At 46.8% G+C, this 15778-nt stretch overlaps 1 pseudogene; it reads right to left on the bottom strand.

Moving 5' to 3' along the window:
• Positions 1–2861: 2861 nt before the first annotated feature.
• On the bottom strand, positions 2862–3000 carry LOC123155160 (uncharacterized; annotated as a pseudogene).
• Positions 3001–15778: the final 12778 nt, after the last annotated feature.

Here is a 15778-nt window from a genome sequence, read left to right as displayed (position 1 = left end):
GGGAGTTTCGTCAGCACGATGGCGTGGTGACGATGATGATGTTCTACCGGCGCAGGGCTTCTCCTAAGCATCTCTACGATATTATCGATGTGGACTATGGTGGAGGGGGGCACCGCACACCGCTAAGAGATCCAAGAGATCAATTGTTGTGTCTAGAGGTTCCCCCTACCCCCGTATATAAAGGAGCAAGGGGGGAGAGGCGGCCGGCCAGGAGGAGGTGCGCCAAGGAGGAGTACTACTCCTACCGGGAGTAGGACTCCCTCCTTTCCTAGTTGGAGTAGGAGAAGGGGGAAGGAGGAGGGAGAGAGGAAGGAAAGGGGGGCGCCTCCCTCCCCCTCCTTGTCCAATTCGGACTAGAGGGAGAGGGGGTGTGCGGCCTGCCCTGGCCGCCCCTCCTCTTCTCCACTAAGGCCCATCTTGGCCCATTAAACCCCCCCCCTCGGGGGGGGGGGGTCCGGTAACCCCCGGTACTCCGGTAAAATCCCGATTTCACCCGGAAACACTTCCGATATCCAAATATAGGCTTCCAATATATCAATTTTTATGTATCGACCATTTCAAGACTCCTCGTCATGTCTGTGATCACATCCGGGACTCCAAACTACCTTTGGTACATCAAAACACATAAACTCATAATATAACCATCATCGAACTTTAAGCGTGCGGACCCTACGGGTTCGAGAACTATGTAGACATGACCGAGACACGTCTCTGGTCAATAACCAATAGCGTAACCTGGATGCTCATATTGGCTCCTACATATTCTACGAAGATCTTTATCGGTCAAACCGCATAACAACATACGTTGTTCCCTTTGTCATCCGTATGTTACTTGCCTGAGATTCGATCGTCGGTATCTTAATACCTAATTCAATCTCGTTACCGGCAAGTCTCTTTACTCATTCTGTAATACATCATCCCGCAACTAACTCATTAGTTGCAATGCTTGCAAGGCTTATAGTGATGTGCATTACCGAGTGGGCCCAGAGATACCTCTCCGACAATCAGAGTGACAAATCCTAATCTCAAAATACGCCAACCCAACAAGTACCTTCGGAAACACCTATAGAGCACCTTTATAATCACCCAGTTACATTGTGACGTTTGGTAGCACACAAAGTGTTCCTCCGGTAAATGGGAGTTGCATAATCTCATAGTCATAGGAACATGTATAAGTCATGAAGAAAGCAATAGCAGAATACTAAACGATCGTGTGCTAAGCTAATGGAATGGGTCAAGTCAATCACATCATTCTCCTAATGATGTGATCTCGTTAATCAAATGACAACTCATGTCAATGGCTAGGAAACATAACCATCTTTGATCAACGAGCTAGTCAAGTAGAGGCATACTAGTGACACTCTGTTTGTTTATGTATTCACACAAGTATTATGTTTCCGGTTAATACAATTCTAGCATGAATAATAAACATTTGTCATGATATAAGGAAATAAATAATAACTTTATTATTGCCTCTAGGGCATATTTCCTTCAGAATAATTGGAGCTAGTTCTGTGTCACCCTACGTTATGACTGTTACATGATGAACCGCATCTGGCATAATTCTCTATCACTGATCCATTGCCTACGAGCTTTCCATATATTGTTCTTCGCTTATTTACTTTTCCGTTGCTACTGTTACAATCACTTCAAAACCCAAAAATATTACTTTTGCTACCATTACCTTTTGCCATCGATACCACTACTATCATATTACTTTGCTACTAAATACCTTGCTGCAGATATTAAGTTTCCAGGTGTGGTTGAATTGACAACTCAGCTGCTAATACTTGAGAATATTCTTTGGCTCCCCTTGTGTCGAATCAATAAATTTGGGCTGAATACTCTACCCTCGAAAACTGTTGCGATCCCCTATACTTGTGGATTATCAGGCATCTCCCCATACATCAGAAAAGATCAACTCAAGTGGTTTGGTAGATACACTAGCAGACATTGGATAGGGTAATTGGTGACTTTTTGCTCGTTGACATGAGTCACATACTGACTCAACATCTAGCTCCCCATGACAAGGAAGTTTATTATTCCTAAGCACACGTTGAACTATTGAAAACGAAGGATGACCAAGCCAAGCGTGCCAACGCGATGAAGATATCTTGATGACACCATAAGCTTGTTTATTTGATGTCCTAGATGGAATCAATGGATAGAGACCTCCTCTACATCTGCCTCGATGCAGCACCCTCCCCGTGACCTGATCCTTGATAAAAGGAAATAAGGCCAAAACTCAATGTAAACATGATTGTCAAGGGTAAGACGATGAATGGAAAGGAGATTTTGTGAGGCAGTAGGAATATGTAGAATTTTGTTTAGATGGAGATCTTGATTTTGGGTTCTGATAATGGAATTTCCAACATGACTAATATTCATACATGTACCATCAGCAGTGTGGACCTGATCGCCTCTGTGGTACTTGTCACCGGTGGTTAACTTCTTGAGTTCACCCGTGATGTGATTAGTAGCGCCACTGTCGGCGTACCAATTTGTGTCCACCCCATAGGATGAGGTTGCTACAGATCCGGCCACCTTCTCTTCTGGAAGATAGTCATCCGTGAACCGGTACCAGCACTCCATGGCAACGTGGCCTGGCTTGCTGCATATTTGGCTGTGGGGGCGATTATCGTTGCGGAAACCCCCACCAGCCGGTCCTCCTGGTCTTGGGCGCCCCCTGTTGTTGTTGTAGCCAGGAGAGGCACCACCAAAGCCGCGGCCATGTTCACCGTGCCCGCCACCACGGTCACGGGACATGCCACGACCACGCTGCTGACTGCGCCCACGAGTAGCGGCGTTGGCTGAAGATCTGAAGCCGCCTTCACCAGAGGCTTGAAGAAGCTCGACGCGCTGATCAAAGTTCGCCATCTGGGAGTACAGTGCATCTAGTGTAAGTGGTTCGGTACGAGCATCAAGAGAAGATACCAGGGGGTTGTATTCCAGGTCGAGGCCGGCCAGGATGTATGAGATCAGTTCATCTTCGCCAAGTGGTTTGCCGGCAGCCGCCAGCTCATCAGCGAATGACCACATCTTGGCAAAGTAGACCACGACTGACTGGGTTCCCTTCTCGGTGTTGGAGAGGGAGATCCGGAGGTTGTTGATGCAGGAGTGGGAGTGCGACGAAAACATGTTTGTTAGAGCGGTCCATGCCGCGTGCTCCGTCTCCACGGCGACCATCTGCGTCAGCACCTCCCTCGTGATCGAAGTCAGGAGGTAGGCGAGCACTTGCTGGTATTGGGTGACCCAGGTCGCGTGCGCCGGGTTTGGCATGCTTGTAGGCTTGCCATCTTTGTCGGTGCTGGTGATGGTTTTCTTAGGCTCGACAATGGATCCATCTAGCTACCCGAAAAGGGAAGCTCCACGTATCTGGAGAAGGAGTTGGGTCTTCCACAGAAGGAAGTTTTCACGGGTAAGCTTCTCGATGATTTGGTTGTTGAGGGGATTGGCCATGGTGTGGGATGAGGAGGAAGACATGGCGGCAAGGAAGGAAAGGCTAGATGTGTTTTGGAAGGGAAGCTCTGATTACCATGTGAAAATAAGGAAGCGTGTTTTTACCTACCGTAGTAGGCCGCTGGTTTCGTGTTATATAGGATCAGCAAGCCCTGATCGAGGCGTATACAAGATATCGTTAGAGACTTGGGTTACAAGAATATAAAGAGATAACAACGAATCTAAACAACTCTAGGCAGGATTCGGTTTTGGTTTTATCTCAACCAAATCGAGTACAACCAGAATATCTAGAACTCTCTAGACTATTCCTAACACAGAGAGGCCAACCTAAGTTGCATACTGAGAAGCCTATCCACAGTTTGCTTTAGCTTTGGACTTATAGCCATCACATCAGGGCACAAGTTGGGGTGAGTTGTTGAGGGGACACTGACAAGTGGGGTCTAGGAATACTTTGGTTACTTCACCCCGGTCAATGACTTTTGACCGGGCAATAATGATGTCTAGTGGCATTTTTTAGCACACACTTAACAAAGGGATAACATTTTTGGGTAGTTGAAAATTCTAATGACAAATGGAGGAATGTCACATAACTAATGAAAAACTGATCGAAACCCTTAATTATATAGTACACCCATTTTAGCAAGAACACAACCAGGTCGGGCATGATAAATGGCATGGAGGAGCAAGCCGTAACTAGTGAGAAGATGTACTACATTATTTTCCCCCTCCCCTCCCGCGACGCTCCCGCAGGCGTCCGAGAGGCAACCCTGGCGCCACCACCACCCCCCTGCTTCTCTCTCTCCTCCCTCGCCGCCGCCAAGGGGCACGAGCTGGCGAAGCCCGATCGTCGCCGGCAGCGGCGGGGCCATTTCGTCTCCTTGCGCGGGAGGTGCGGCGCGGGCCGGATCTCGACGGTGGGGATGTTGCGCTCGATGCCGGGCGTAGCGGTGCGACGGCGCTCCGGAGTGGGCCAACGACGGCGGCGTGGCGTCGGGCGACGGGCGTCATGGTGGTGGTGCAGGTCGGCTGGTGGCGGCTGCCTCGCAGGAGTGCCTCGGCGCCACGTCTGGCGCTGCGGGTCGTGGGTGGGCCCTCTCGCCGTGGATCTCTAGTGGAGGGGCTACACGGCAGCGGTGGAGGTGGGCGGCCCCGTCCAGCCAGCCCCCCTGCAGCTGGACGGCGGCGCTCGGCGCGGGAGGGCCTCCCTGGTGACCTCTCATGGCTGCGGCTCGGCGGTTCTGTGCTCCCTCCTCCTCGGCAGCAGGCGATGGCCGGCGATCTCTTGCAGATCTGGGTGTTCGGCTTCGGGGGCGAGACAGGGGGTCTCGGGGGGGGGGGGGGGGGGCTGGTAGGGGGGATGGGTGCGCCGTTGCGTACCCCATCACCGGCGCAGAGGTGCCGGTCGTGGCCATAGGCCGTTCCTCCTCCTCCCCCTTTCCCCGGCCGACTGGGCATGGTTCCTCTTGAGGCAGTGGTCGCCGGCGGTTCTGAGGTGGTTGGGCTCATGGATCTTGTCCAAGACGTGACCTTTGGGGCTTCCGGGGTGGTCCGGCGGCGAGGCGGCGGCCCTGGCGGTGGGAGTCGCGTTGGTCGTAGCCGGATTGCGCGACTCGGATGCGGGCGAGCAACCATGGCCGCTTGGGTGGCATGGTTGCAGGTGGTTGGCGGAGCGGGGATGCAGCGGAAGGGTGGAGCACCGGGGTTCATCACTTACTTGTCCGTACACGGGCCGACGGTGGCGATGTCCGCGGACGTCATGTTCCTCCTTGCAGGCTCCGTTGTGGTGCTCTTACTCCTCTCGTCTTGTTCCGGGTGAAAACCTGATCTTTGGATCGGACGATGGCGATGGTCCGTGGTCGTGCCCTTCTTGGAGGCATCATCTTGGAGCCCTCGGTCCGGCGTTGTCCGTTGCACTTTTTCCCGGACGATCTCTCATCTTGATGGTGGTCTTCGTCGGATACAAGCGGTTTTTTTTGCTCAATTTCTTGATACTTGGTAGTTGTTGAGGTTGTGTGTTGGTGTCTGGCATTCTTGTATCTTGCCTTGGGTTGTGTGACGTGCCTTTGTATCGGTTACTTGGATCTAAGTGTTGGTGCTTATATATAAAGCGGTGGAAACCCTTTTTTCGTAAAAGACGTACTAGGCACGTGCAGCAAGAAAATTCTAGGATAGTGAGAAGAACACAAACAAGTACTTCCTCCGTTTCTAAATATAAGTTTTTGTAGAGATTCCACTGCGGACTATGTATAGAGCAAAATGAATGAATCTGCATTCTAAAATGGATCAGCATATATCCGTATGTGCTTCATAGCGAAATCTCTACAAAGACTTATATTTAGAAACGGAGGGAGTACTTATTATTTTGAAATAATAAATCTCATGGAATAGCGAAAATCTGCATCTGAGCACGGGCTCAGCTGCACCCGCTCAGAAAAAAATTAAAAAAAAATACTAGAAAAATTCAAAAGATTCCAAAAAAATTATGTGGTAGATCATTTGATGCATGAGGTCCGCTCCAAATTTCATCTCATTTGGACATCTGAGCAATTCTGGGCAAAAAAGACAAATCGAGTCAAAACAGTTCCTGAACAGTAAACTGTTTTACATACCTCGATTTTGTCTTTTTTGCCCAAAGCTACTCAAATGTTCAAATGAGTTGAATTTGGAGCGAACCTTATGCATCAAATTATCTACCATACAATTTTTTTTTGGATTTTTTTGAATTTTTCTAGTATTTTTTTTGATTTTTTCCGTGAGCGCGGGTGCAGCTGAGCCCGGGTGCAGATTCGCCGCACTCATGGAGTAGCCGTAACTATTGAGATAAGATGCACTACGCACGTACAATAAGGAACTTGAACTTCTATGGGCAAGGTGATGATCAGTTCCGTGGGGTCTTTCGCGACTGATCTGCCATCTTGACGTAGGTGCCGAGCGCGTCCAGGCGGCGGCCGGAGCGCGCGTGGAAGCCGAGGATCTTGCCGCCGGCCGCGGGAAGCGCGAACGGCACGCCGTCCTCCTGCCCGTACGGCCCGAAGCTGCGGGCGTTGCTGACGAAAGTGAGCGACCTCACGACGAAGCTGCCGTCGAACTCGCCGTAGTGGCCCACGACGCCGGTGAAGTGCTCGTCTGGCCGCAGGCAGATCTGAGCCATCCACAACGAAATGGAGTAAGGAGCTGCATCACCGATGATCGATATGCAAAACGGAGTCGTCTTCATCAGGAAGCAATGCATGTGTGTGTACCTCAGAGAGCGTTCCCCCTTGTCCTCCCCACAGGTCGGTCCACTCCTCCCGGCCGTTCCGCTCGTACAGGACGGAGATGGCGTCGACGGTGTCGCCGTGGCGGATGACCAGCTTGACCACACGGTTGACGCCGCGCATGTCCATGTCCCTGTCGTGGCCGCCGCCGCCGCCGCATGGCCCCATCCTCAGAACGGACCCCTGCATTTGGTTTTTCGTCTCTGGAAACAACGCGGGGAGCGTCTTTGCCGACGGTGGTCTAGCTTTGGCTCTGGCACGTATGGGAATGAGGACGAGCAACTATGGGTGTGTGGCACAACACAAAGTCAACTAATTGCAGTTCGTACGTGCTTGGCACTACATTGGGTTACATAATGTACTCATAGTGTGTTCTGGCAACAGGTAATGCCTTCTTGTGAACAGGCTGTGCATAAGATTTGTCTTGGATTTCCACTTGAGTTCAGTTCGGGCTTGTTTGGCAGTTGGCGTACGTCCGTCATTCGCTAGCCTGGTTTGGTTTTCACAAAAAAAAAGGCCTGCAATGTTCAGCAGAATTGAGTGAGATCTGGGCCATAGCCAGCCGAACGGGATTGCACACCAGGCTAGATCATGGCTTTTCATCCGGAGAGAGTACATCCACAAAGCCATCATCCTCTATTAAACCTCAAAAAGAAATCAACCTTCTATTGATCAGTTCACACAAATCTAGCCAGGCAAATGATAAGATGCCACAAAAAAGTAATGAGAAGACACCGGGAGGGGTGATATCATCACATCGCTTCTGATCATTGCCGTGCTACCGTACGCGTCATGACCACACCTAGCAGCCATCGCCGCCAAATGGCCATGAAACTGCCAGTTGGGTGCAGGAGAGTAGGGTCGTGCCTATCACGACCTCCCCACAAGATCAGGCCAACACCCAAGACCCCGTGTCAGAAGCATGTTTGGTTTGCAGCCAATATTTCGCATTGGTAAAGAGTTAAATACACTATAGGTGCCCTAACTTGTCCGGCTCGGTCAGTTTGGTGCCTAAATTTAAAAAATACATAAAAAATGGTGTCGTAACTTGTCTGGGCATTCAAATACGGTGCCTCTGGACGTATGCCGTCGTATCGAGTGACCGCGTGGCATGCCAGCGTGTTGCCGGGCCACATGTTAGTGGTTGCAGGCGCGGCGCGTGCTGTTTTTTACGCGAATGCCCCCAGATTTTAATTAATTCTCGCAAAAAATAGCCCTTGATTTTAATTAATACTCACAAAAAATATCAGAAAGTGAGCGTGCAGGGAATTCGAACATGCGACATCCTCGTCGCCTGACAATCGAGGGGACCAGGCGGCCACGGCCTGGTTTACTCTTAATTAGTAGCCAACAGTTTATATAGATGATTGCATGTATCGCTCTGCACATGCTTTTACTGGAGTAATTTTATTTCTATTTATTTCCAAGTTACTATCTTATTTTTCTTCGAGTGAAGTTTATGTTTAGTTTTCATGATACATAAATTTTTCCATATGAAAAAAATAAAACAATTATTAATATGAAATTTTGTTTATTTTATATCTCTATTCTATTTCCATCACTGTGTACTTTGAAGAGATAAAAATGTGCAATTAAAATAATATTGTGTAATATTATTCTTAAATTTCTACAAACCCGCTTAACATGTTAGTACAGTTCTAGAAATTATTATTGTCACACAATAATATTTAATACATGTTGAACAGTTTTTAAATTACAATATTGTCAATTTTAAATAATTGTTTATTTAAAAAATAGAATGAAGATACACAATAATTGTTCGTGCTTATGGTCCTCATGAGGATGCATAAATTTACACAATATCTTTTAATATACGTTCTTTTTTGTCCACATTAATTTTAGAAAAAAAATCATGTTTATCTCATCAAGGTACACAATAATGAAAATAGAATAAATATGTAAAATAAACAATAATTGCATATTGATAATTATTTTATTTTTTCATATGGGAAAATTTATGTATCATGAAAATTAACAGAAACTTTGCTCAAAAAAACCCGAAACAGTACTTCAAAAAAACTGTAGAAAACATGGGCAAAGCGATACATGGAATCGTGCATATAAGTTGCTAGCTAACATTTAAACGTAAACCAAAGTGTGGCCTCTTGGTGCGCCTGTTTGATAGGCAACCAGCAGGTCTGTGGTTCGAATTCCCTTCATGCTAACTTGTGTTTATATTTTTGTGAGAATTAATTAAAGTACAGGCGCGTCCCGTAAGAAAAACATTGTATATGCCACCCGGGCACTTATACAACGGCATACGCTCATAAACGTCGTATTTGAACGCCTAGACAAGTTACGGCATCATTTTTGTATATTTTTTAAGTTTAGATACCAAACTAACCGCATCGGACAAGTTAGGGCTCCTATAATGTATTTAACTCATTGGTAAATGATGGTACTACTAAGACTTGCCAAATATTAACAACTTCATATGACACACGAAGACAACTTGTTAACCAATCAATTAGTAGCCAGTTAGAGCAACTCCAACGGGCCAACCCAAATGGACATCGTTTTTGTCTGCTTTTTGTTCGTTTGGGTCGACCGCCAGCCAGCCGTCCGCCCTCTTTTAGTTTTGGATCGGCAGTGCGTCCAACTGGCCGACCCATTTCATGACCGCGCGCGTTTAACATTATGTCATCGCCCTGATTTTGGCGCTCCAGCGCGCGGGAAAGGTTCGGGCGCGCGGGGGAAAGCGGCCTAGCGCGCGCTGGCTTTGGCACTCCAGGGCGCGGGAAAGGTTCGCGCACGCGCCGCGACCGGTGCTCGCTATAAAGAAGACGCTCTCTCTACACTCTGTCGTCCGCTCACTCTCGCCGCCTCTGCGCCACCATGTCGATCCGCCGCCTGGGCGCTTTGGATTTTCGCGGAGTCCGCGAGCGCCGCTCTGGCGCCTTCTCCGCCGAGATCTGGTTTCGCGAGAAACCTCTCATCCTCGGCACCTTCGACACCGCAGAGGAGGCGGCCGGGCGCACGACGCAGCGGCGTGGCGCCTCCCGAGGCCTCGTTGGGATATGAATTTTCCCAACGTGTCGAGCCAGTGGGCGCAGGATATGGCGCCTTTCCCGCAGCTTTTCACCGACGAGGATCGTCGTGTCCACCGGAGACGGCAGCGTCGCCTCGCCATCGTAGAGAAGGACGTGGAAGCTTTGGTTGTGTGGAGCGGAGGCTTCCCGCAAGACATCATCGACGAGCGCCAGTTCTACAAGCAATTGAGATCGGAAAGGGACGCGAGGATGGGAGAGCGAGCCGCCTATCAGGAAGACAGGCGTTCGCGGAAATAGATAGCTCAATTGAAACTGAAGTTACGAAAAATGATGGATTGGGACTTTGAAGACGAGGCGTATGCTGACGCCGAAGTCTAGAACCTTAACTACTCATTGCATTCCCTAATTACATGATGCTTTTTCTTGTAGCAACAGCGCAAGCTATGTGCCCTTTGCTACCATCTGGTGAAAGGAAAAGCTGCTCCGATATGGTGAGGATCGGATGCTACCAAGGTGGCCTCTCCTGATGACTTCTGCCCTACCCCTCCTGTGGCTTCGATTATTCTTCCTCCCCGGCATAGGTAGTAAGCTCTAATTTGTTTGGGCTTACATCGGAACCCCTCCCCTGCAAGTGTTTATATTACTACGAGTAAAAAGAGTCTTGTTCACGGACCACAACATTTGGCATAAATGTACATTTAGACATCGGAGGAGGGCATTATCGAGTCTGAGTCAGAAATCAACAAGTAGTGGTCTTTTTTTTTTATCTGTGTACGTTAGAATTATCTATGTATCCATTTTTATCTGAAAAAATGGCCGGTGGCATCGACGACGTAGCAGGCAGGCGAGGATGTGAATCCAATGCGCCACCGACCAGCGGGCCCGGTGAGGAAAGAGGGCGAGCGCACGCGCGTTCATTTTATGTCCGTGCCAACCGGCTTTCTTGTCCGCGCCGACCTAAACGGACGGCCACAGATGAAATGGGTCGCTCCATTGGAATTGCTCTTATCCTTCAGATCCGATATGAATAACCGCCACCTTACATCACCCGCGCGCTTTGGCCACCATATCCAGTGCATGAAGGGCCATTCACCTCTTTATTTATGTTTTAAACTCCAAAGAAAGCCCTCGATGTGATTCGAACTGCGTACCTCCATGTTTTTTTTAGCAAACGCATAACCAAGTGGGACACCCAACCTCTTATGCCTAGATTGCCTTTTCTTTTCTTGAAATGCAACGTTAGAAAAATGCAGTAGTTTCTTGTTTGATTTTCCTTTTTTACTCTCGGTTTTTTGTTTTTTGTTTTAATATTCATTTTTATTTTCCTTTGTTTCAAATTCCTGAACTTTTCCTTCAATTCATGAGTTTTTTTCAAACCGATGACCATTTTTTTTCAAAATTGATGAACTTTTTCTCAAGTCCGTGAAGTTTTTTCAAATTCTTTATTTTTCCCAAAATTGATGAATTTTTAAGGAACATATCAAAAATAAAACAGGAGAGCTAAACGCGAGCTATTGATCTACAACATAGATATGCTAATACTATTAGGACTAAGTTCATGATAAATTTAAGTTCAATTAATCATACTACTTAAGAACTCCCACTTAGATAGACATCCCTCTAATCCTCTAAGTGATCACGTGATCCATATCAACTAAACCATGTCCGATCATCATGTGAGATGGAGTAGTATCAACGGTGAACATCACTATGTTGATGAACTTCTTTTAAAATTCTTGAACTTTTCCCAAATTTTGATGATTTACTTTTTCAAAATTGATGAATTTTTTAAATTTCTGGACTTCTCCAAATATCAATGAAATTTTCATCAAAATTGATGAACTTTTTCCAAATTCATGAACTTTTTCTCAATTTTGATGAACTTTTTTCCAAAATCAAAGAACTTTTTTCAAATTCTATGGAATTTCAAAATATTAAAAAAATCATACTCACGGTGTTTTTAATCCCAGTTCTTTTCATCTTTTAAAAAAAACTATATATATTTAAAAAAAGTCAAAACGGTTGATTTTGGTCAATAGCTAGCCGGTCAACCATCGAGCCGAGGGATCAAAGAAATAGTGACCCGAGCGACGTGCGGGGCCATCTGCCCTTGTTGGCCCAGGCCCAAACGTGCATCACATGAGCGCTAGGAAGGTGTTCGGGCGCTTAAGGCAACGAATAGGAGTTCCCTCTCGCACCTCTTCTTTTTACGAGAAATTTTCAATCTATTCATCTTCAATCATGGCAATACAACAAACACCAGAAAATATAAAAGTTACATCCAGATTCGTAGACCACCTAGCGATGATTGCAAGCACTGAAGCGAGTCGAAGGCGCACCCCCGTCATCGCTCCTCCCTCGCTGGAGTCCGGCACAACTTATTGTAGTAGACAGTGGAAAAGTCGTCGTGCTAAGACCCCATAGAACCAACACTAGTACAACGACCGTCACCGATGAAGAGAAGCTTAGATCGGAAGGATTCAACCTGAAGGCACATGAACAAAGATGAACAAAGACGGGATCCGAGCAGATCCACCAAAGACAACCACCGAACGAAACCCGCGAGATCTGCCGGAGACACACCTCCACACGCCTACCGACGATGCAAGACGCACCACCGGGACGGGGCCTGGGCGGAAAGAAGCTTATTCCATCTTCAAGAAATCGCCGTTGTTTCATCTTTCTGAGCAGGACACAGACCCTACCAAAACTTAAAAAAGCATCAAAAAATGAAGCCCTTTCGCCGGCAAGGGCCAAGATCCACCGCGCAACCATCATCCTAAAGCCACAGGAGACGTGATAGATCGGTGGCGCCTCCAACGAAAAGCAGAAACCCTAGTCGCCTTTCCTTGAAGGAGAAACGAAGGGAGAAGAAACGTGATCTTCCCTCTGGCACCTCCACGGAACCACATTTGCACGTAAGATGGTGCTTTGGCGCTCATAGGCGTGCAAACAAGACGTGGCCCGTTAACTTTCGGTTGCCTCACTAGCAATTGCGGGCTCGAAACAGTTCTGAATAAAAATGGCTTTGGGGAAAAACCAAATCCCTTATTTATAGATTTTTAAAAAAAAATCATATCCTTACTTTTGTATAAAGTTTGTAAATATCAATAAGCATGATTTAACAAACATGTTTAAAAATGTTCATGATTTTTTTAAAATCACAATTTTAAAAATATCATGAATTAAAAAAGTCTAGAAATGAAATCATGATTTTGAAAAATGTTCTCCGGTTTATAATATCTAGAGAATTTTAAAAAAACTTCACATAATTTTATGGAAAAGAACAAAATCAAGTAAACAAAAAAAGGCAAATAAAAAGTGAGTGATGAAACCAGCGAAAAAATACGAACCAACCTGTGTTTGGATGGTTAGGAGGGCAGTAGTATCCCAGCCTACCAGAGTTCAAGTCTTAGACTTGACATTGGTGCTAGTATTTTTCTGGATTTATTTCAGACCTTCTAGCGTTGTGCGTTCAGTGGGAGAAGATGTTGTCGTCGACTATGAAAGCATCAATGGCACCTTCATCAATCTCAGAATGATGTGCCGCCTCAGTCTCTTGGAGATGCTTATAGAGGTAGAATATGTGTGTGATGTTTACAGGGATGGATGTATATGCATCTGTACCGTGTTAAAAAGCAGAAATAAAAAAAAGGAAAAACCATCCGAAAAAGCAAATGAGACTCTCCAGAAAACCTTCCCAAAACTAGTGAAAGAAAGTTGGCCCACTTACCGTGTGTGCTTTGTACTAATACCGATAACGAGCACTATTGGGGAACGTAGTAATTTTAAAAAAATTCTACGCACACGCAAGATCATGGTGATGCATAACAACGAGAGGGGAGAGTGTAGTCCACGTACCCTCGTAGACCGAAAGCGGAAGCGTTAGCACAACGTGGTTGATGTAGTCGTACGTCTTCACGATCCGACCGATCCAAGTACCGAATGCACGGCACCTCCGAGTTCAGCACACGTTCAGCTCGATGACGTCCCGCGAACTCCGATCCAGCAGAGCTTCACGGGAGAGTTCCATCAGCACGACGGCGTGGTGACGGTGATGATGTTGCTATCGACACAGGGCTTCGCCTAAGCACCGCTACGATATGACCAAGGTGGAATATGGTGGACGGGGGCACCGCACACGACTGGGAGAGATCAACTGATCAACTTATGTGTCTAGAGGTGCCCCCCTGCCCCTGTATATAAAGGAGCAAGGGGGAGGCCGGCTGCTGGCCCTCTATGGGCGCGCCAGGAGGAGGAGTTCTCCTCCTAGTAGGAGTAGGACTCCCCTTTCCTACTCCTACTAGGAGGAGGAAAGGAAGGAGGAGAAGGAGAAGGAAGGAGAAGGAGGAAAGGGGGGTCGGCCCCCTAATCCAATTTGGTTTGGGCTAGGGGGCCGCGCGCCCTGCCTCCTCTCTTCCACCACTTGGCCCATGAGGTCCATTACTTCTTCCTGGTATTCCCGTAACTCCCCGGTACCCTCGAAAATACCCGAATCACTCGGAACCTTTCCGATGTCCGAATATAGTCGTGCAATATATCGATCTTTACGTCTCGACCATTTCGAGACTCCTTGTCATGTCCCCGATCTCATCCGGGACTCCGAACTACCTTTGGTACATCAAATCACATAAACTCATAATACAATTGTCACCGAAACTTTAAGCGTGCGAACCCTACGGGTTCGAGAAGTATGTAGACATGACCGAGACATGTCTCCGGTCAATAACCAATAGCGGAACCTGGATGCTCATATTGGCTCCCATATATTCTACGAAGATCTTTATCGGTCAGACATCATAACAACATATGTTGTTCCCTTTGTCATCGGTATGTTACTTGCCCGAGATTCGATCGTCGGTATCTCAATACCTAGTTCAATCTCGTTACCGGCAAGTCTCTTTACTCGTTCCGTAATACATCATCCCGCAACTAACTTATTAGTTGCAATGCTTGCAAGGCTTAAGTGATGTGCATTACCGAGAGGGCCCAGAGATACCTCTCTGACAATCGGAGTGACAAATCCTAATCTCGAAATACGCCAACCCAACAAGTACCTTCGAAGACACCTGTAGAACACCTTTATAATCACCTAGTTACGTTGTGACGTTTGGTAGCACACAAAGTGTTCCTCCGGTAAACGGGAGTTGCATAATCTCATAGTCATAGGAACATGTATAAGTTATGAAGAAAGCAATAGCAACAAACTAAACGATCAAGTGCTAAGCTAATGGAATGGGTCAAGTCAATCACATCATTCTCCTAATGATGTGATCCTGTTAATCAAATGACAACTCATGTCTATGGCTAGGAAACATAACCATCTTCGATTAACGAGCTAGTCAAGTAGAGGCATACTAGTGACACTCTGTTTGTCTATGTATTCACACATGTATTATGTTTCCGGTGAATACAATTCTAGCATGAATAATAAACATTTATCATGATATAAGGAAATAAATAATAACTTTATTATTGCCTCTAGGGCATATTTCCTTCAGTCTCCCACTTGCACTAGAGTCAGTAATGATTCTAACACTCATGGAGCCTTGGTGCTGATCATGTTTTGCTCGTGGAAGAGGCTTTGTCAGCGGGTCTACAACATTCAGATCCGTATGTATCTTGCAAATTTCTATGTCTCCTACTTGGACTAAATTCCGAATGGAATTGAAGCGTCTCTTGATGTGCTTGGTTCTCTTGTGAAATCTGGATTCCTTCGCCAAGGCAATTGCACCAGTATTGTCACAAAAGATTTTCATTGGACCCGATGCATTAGGTATGACACCTAGATCGGATATGAACTCCTTCATCCAGACTGCTTCATTTGCTGCTTTCGAAGCAGCTATGTACTCTGCTTCACATGTAGATCCCGCCACGACGCTTTGTTTAGAACTGCACCAACTAACAGCTCCACCGTTCAATATAAACACGTATCCGGTTTGCGATTTAGAATCGTTCGGATCAGTGTCAAAGCTTGCATCAACGTAACCATTTACGATGAGCTCTGTGTCACCTCCATATACGAGAAACATATCCTTAGTCCTTTTCAGG

The sequence above is a fragment of the Triticum aestivum genome, chromosome 7A, assembly GCF_018294505.1.
Source record: "Triticum aestivum cultivar Chinese Spring chromosome 7A, IWGSC CS RefSeq v2.1, whole genome shotgun sequence".
NCBI lineage: Eukaryota > Viridiplantae > Streptophyta > Magnoliopsida > Poales > Poaceae > Triticum > Triticum aestivum.
Note: the sequence above shows the minus strand (reverse complement) of the source record. Positions and strands in the feature narration are given on the sequence as shown.